Source organism: Eriocheir sinensis, chromosome 13, assembly GCF_024679095.1.
Source record: "Eriocheir sinensis breed Jianghai 21 chromosome 13, ASM2467909v1, whole genome shotgun sequence".
In the NCBI taxonomy this organism is placed as follows: domain Eukaryota; kingdom Metazoa; phylum Arthropoda; class Malacostraca; order Decapoda; family Varunidae; genus Eriocheir; species Eriocheir sinensis.
In genome coordinates this window covers 9,148,277-9,153,118 of record NC_066521.1, presented here as the reverse complement: position 1 = coordinate 9,153,118, position 4,842 = coordinate 9,148,277, and positions in this window count along the sequence as shown.

Below are 4,842 nucleotides of genomic sequence, written 5' to 3'. Positions count from 1 at the left end.
AAGATATACAGTTGGGAAGGAGGAAGGAATGATTGGGGAAAGATGGATAAGGAGAGAGAGGAGGAAGAGATCGGAAGAAGAGTAAGGAGGGAAAGGTAAGGAGAGATTCAAGATATAGGGAGCAAGAGGGGCAAGAGATAGGAGAAAGAGTAAAAGTAATGGTGAAGAAGGAGATCGGAAGAAGAACATGGGGGTGAGGAAAGATATAGGGAGTGATAAGGAGGGAAGATGATAGGAAGGAGAAGAGATCGGAAGAATAAGAGGAAATGAAAAAAGAAATGATTTGTTAGAATGGAGGAAATGCAAAAAGAAAAGAGAAAAGATACAAAAAAATAAGAAAAAGGTAGGAATTATAAAGGAAAAAGGTAACGAAAAACATGAGGCAAGAAAGGAAACAAGGCAATGAAATAAGAGAAGGCGGAAGAAAAGAGAAAAGGCATTAAAAAAGAAGGAAGGTAGAAGGAAGAAAAGGGAAAAGAACGAAAGGAGCAGGAAGAGGGAACAAGGCAATGAAATAAGAGAGAGAGGAAGGCGAAGGAAAAGAATAGGGAACGAAAGAAGAGAGGAAGAAAAGAAGAAAAGAAAGACAAGAGAAATGTCAAGAGAAGAAGAGGAGAAATATGGTGTGTAGGAGGAAAGCACAAGATTATTTTTGAAGGAAAAAGAGGAAAGACAAATGGCTAAGAGAAAAGATAAAGAAAAAAAGATAAGGGGAAGGGAAAGATCGAGGAGAGAGAGAGAGAGAGAGAGGAGAGGGGGGGTAGGGGTTTATGCCTCTGTAAATATCTCTCTCCCCTACTCCATACGTGAGTTCCAAGGAGCAGGTACAGCCAGGCTTATTTGTTCGATAGGAGGAGGAGGAGGAGGAAGAGAAGGAGGAGGAGGAGGAGAGGAAGAGAAGGAGGAGGAGGGAGAATCATAGAGAGAGGAAGACATATTACAGAAGGAAGAGAAGAGGTTTAGAAGAAGAAGGTAAAGAAGAAGAAGAAGAAGAAAAGAAAGAAAGGAAGAAGAAAAGAAGAAGAAAACCACCACCACCACCACCACCGCCAACAACAACAAATAACATCAAACAGACGACGAAATATAGGGTCTCTGAAGGAGGAGGAGGAGGAGGAGGAGGAGGAGTGAGATAACACGTCACCCCTTCATTAAGCAGCTATCAAAATGAGGAACACAGCTTTCCAGACTAGAGAGAGAGAGAGAGAGAGAGAGAGAGAGAGAGAGAGAGAGAGAGAGAGAGAGAGAGAGAGAGAGAGAGAGAGATTTATGGTGCCTGGGGTATCTTCTAACTCATTGTTAAAAGACAGAAATGGGTGGAAGGGGAAGAGGAGGAGAGATAAGGAGAGGGATAGGAGGAAGAGGGGAAGAGAGAAGGAAGGCAGAGATAAGGAGGAAGGAAAGGAAGGGAGAGGGAAGAGGAATAAAGATAAATGTGAAGGAGAGGGAAATAGCTATGAAATAAGAGGATAAGGAGGAACAGAAGAGATAAAGGGAGGGAGGGAGAAAGGAAGGGAAGGTAAAGAGAGAAGGAAGAAAGGGAAATGGAAAGAAGAAAGAGAAAATAGAAATAAAGGAAAAAGCAAGAAGGAAGAAAGGAAGTTAAGGAAGAATAAAGGAAGAAAGAGAAGAGTGAAAGAGAGGAAAGATGAGGAACAAGGAAGAAAGAATTGAAACAAGGAAAAGGAAGAGGGAACAAGGAAGAATAAAGGAGGAAAGAGAGGGAAATAGAGGAGAGGGAAAAGTGGGAGTAAGGTAAAGAAGTTGACTAAAACGAAAAGGAAGAGAGGAATAGATGGAAGATGAAGAGGATGTAGGAAGAGAGGGGATGGATCAGGATTGCGGATGGGAGCTATTAAGTTGAAAGAAGAGGAACGAAAAGAAGTAAAGAGGCAGAAAGGAAGACAAAAGAAGGCAACAGGAATAGAAGCAGTTTAGAAGCAGTTGAAGAAGAAGAAGAAGAAATAATAGTTATTGGAGGAGGAGAAGAAGATGAAGAAGAAGAAGGTGAAGAAAGAAGACGAAGAAGAAAAGAAAGAAGAAAAGGAAGAAGAAGAACAAAGACAAGAAGAAGAAGAGAAAGGAAAAGAAGAAGAACAAGATGAAACCTGACCACCACCACACCACCACCTCACCACCTCACCTCACCAATAACAACAACAACAACAACAGTAGAACAGATTGAGACAAAGTACAGTGGTCCTTAATAGATGAGTGAGGAGGAGGAGGAGGATATAGGTTGAGGAAAGGTACTATAAAGACAATGTTATATGGAAGATGAAATAAAGGAAAGGAGGAAATGATGTCATGAGATAGAAGAAAGAGTCGTTAAAGAAGTTTAAATGTTTATAAAGAAACAAGAAATAGAAAAGCTTGGGAAAGAAAAGGAGGGGAAAAGAGACAGCAGTACAGAAAGGGAGATATAGGAAAGGGGCAAAAAAAAAAAGAAGGGCAAAGGAAAGGCAGTGAAAAATTGAAAGGAAAATGAAAGGAAGAAAAGTTGAAAAAAAAGAAGAGGGAGAAGAAGGGAGAGAGGGGAGAAGAGGGGAGGAAAGGACTGAAGGGGAGAGAGGTGGGTTAAGAGAGGGGAGAAGAGGGAGGAAAGGGAGGAGGAGAGGAGGGAGAAGAGAGAGGGGAAACGAGGGAGTGTTGAATGGGAGAAAAGGAAAGGGTAAAGGAAAGAGAATGAAAGAATGAAAGGAAGAAGTGCTGAAAAGGAGAGAGGGGAGAGGGGAAATAGGGTGTTGAATGGAGTGGAGGTAGAGGGAGAGAGGCGTCTGGCCACCACTTAAACGTACCACACACTGGACCCACCTCTCTCTCCCTCTCCCCCACCTCCTCCCCTTCCCCCTCATGTACTATATTCTCCCTCCCACACTAAACCTCCCTCCTCCTCTCCTCTCTCTCTTCTTCTCAATAACATCTCTCCCTCCTGCTCTTCCTGTCCTCTCCTCTTCCTTATTCTATATTCTCCCCTCTCCCAACACTAAACTCTCCCCTCTCCCTCCTTCTCCCTCTCTCTTCTTGTCACACAACATTCTCCCTTCTCCCTCCGTGTCCCTTCCTGTCCCTCTCCCCTCCCTTCCCTATTCTCGGCCTCCTCCCTCCCTACACCAAACTCCTCCCTCCTCCTGCCTCCTTCCTGTCCTTCCTACAGGCACCTGACCCCCCCTTATCACTCCCATGCCTCCTCACCCTCAGCCTCCCTTTCTCTCCCTCTCCCCTCCAGACACGTGCTTAGCGGTTTATGATAGTTTCCTCCTCAACGCCCAAGTGTGAAAAAGTGTACATAGACGGTATGTTTTTTTTTTTTTTTGCTGTAAGCAGTTTTTCTTCTTATTTTTTATTTTTGTTATTTTTATTTTCAGCTTGGTTCATATTTCATTTTTTCTTCTTTTTGCTCTTAGATATCAATTTTGTATCGCCTTCTATTTTATTTCCATTTCTATTCTTGTATTTTTCTACTATTTTCCGTTTTTCTTATTTTCTGTTTTCTTTATTCCATTTCTCTCTTCTAATTGTAATTACATTTGTTTTACCATTTCTCTTCTTTCTTCCATTTATTAAATTTCTTTCTCAATGTTTTTCAGTTTTCTTGTTGTCTTCAATTTTTTCTTTATTAATTTTCTTTCATACTATCCCTTATTTCTAATGTTTTCCGTTCCTTTACCTTCCCTTTGATTTTCACTTTTCTTTTTTTTTCCTTCTTTGGTCTATATGTCCCTGTGTCATCATCCAAATATACCCCTCCTCATAACTTGCCATCTTTTTATATTTTATCTTTTTTTATTACTTTTTTTTACTTCTTCCTCGTTTCCCTTTTCTTCTATAACCCTAAAAGTCATCATGTACGAAAACAGTCATCTCCACGTAGGGAAAGAGTCAATCAAATCAATCTCCATATAAGTCAATCAAATCAATCTCCATATAAGTCAATCAAATCAATCTCCATAGAAGTCAATCAAATCAATCTCCATATAAGTCAATCAAATCATTTCCACGTGTAAAAAAAAACCTTCCACGTGTATTCTCTCAGGCCCACTGCAAGACAAAAAGAAAAGAAAAAGCCCATTCCACTCACGGTCTTCCATCATTTCACCTCACCTCCACATCCCAACACATATTCATCTTCACTCCTTCATCTGTCATCTCCAGTTCCTTACTTATCTCCACATACACAAAAATAAATAAAGAAATAAATAAATAAATAAATAAATAAATAAATAAAAATCTTCTGTTATTTGTCTTAAACCTCGTCTCCACTTGAATTCTTAACTCATCTCCCTTCACCCCTACATCTCAGCACCTCCATCTCCACTCACTCTCCTCACTTTTCCCCCTCCCTTTTCCCTTTCTCTTCCTCTCCGTCTCCCCCTCCCTTCCCTTTTTACCCTGCTCCTTCTCTCCCTACACCCCTTCCTCCCTACACTAAACTCTCCCCTTTCCACTTCCTCACCTTTTCCCCTCCCTTTCCCTTTCTCTCTCCCCTTTCCGTCTTCCCTCCCTTCCCTATACCATGTTCTTCCCTCTCCCTATACACTCCCCTTCCCTACACTAAACTCTCCCCTCTCTCTCCTTTTCCCTCCCTTTCTCTCCTCTCTCTCCTTTTCCCTCCCTCTCTCCTTTCTCCCTCTTTCCCTCTCTCTCCTTTTTCTCCCCCCATTCCACTACACACCACCAGGAGGTGTCACGTCACCCACTCATCTCAACACCTACAAGTCACCTCATTCTCACACTGAACGTTTCATCTCACTCTCATCTCCCACTCTCCTGTAGTTTCATCTCCCACTTCTCCCAGTAAGCCTCATCTCCACTTCACATCCGGGAGACTACCAGGACCTC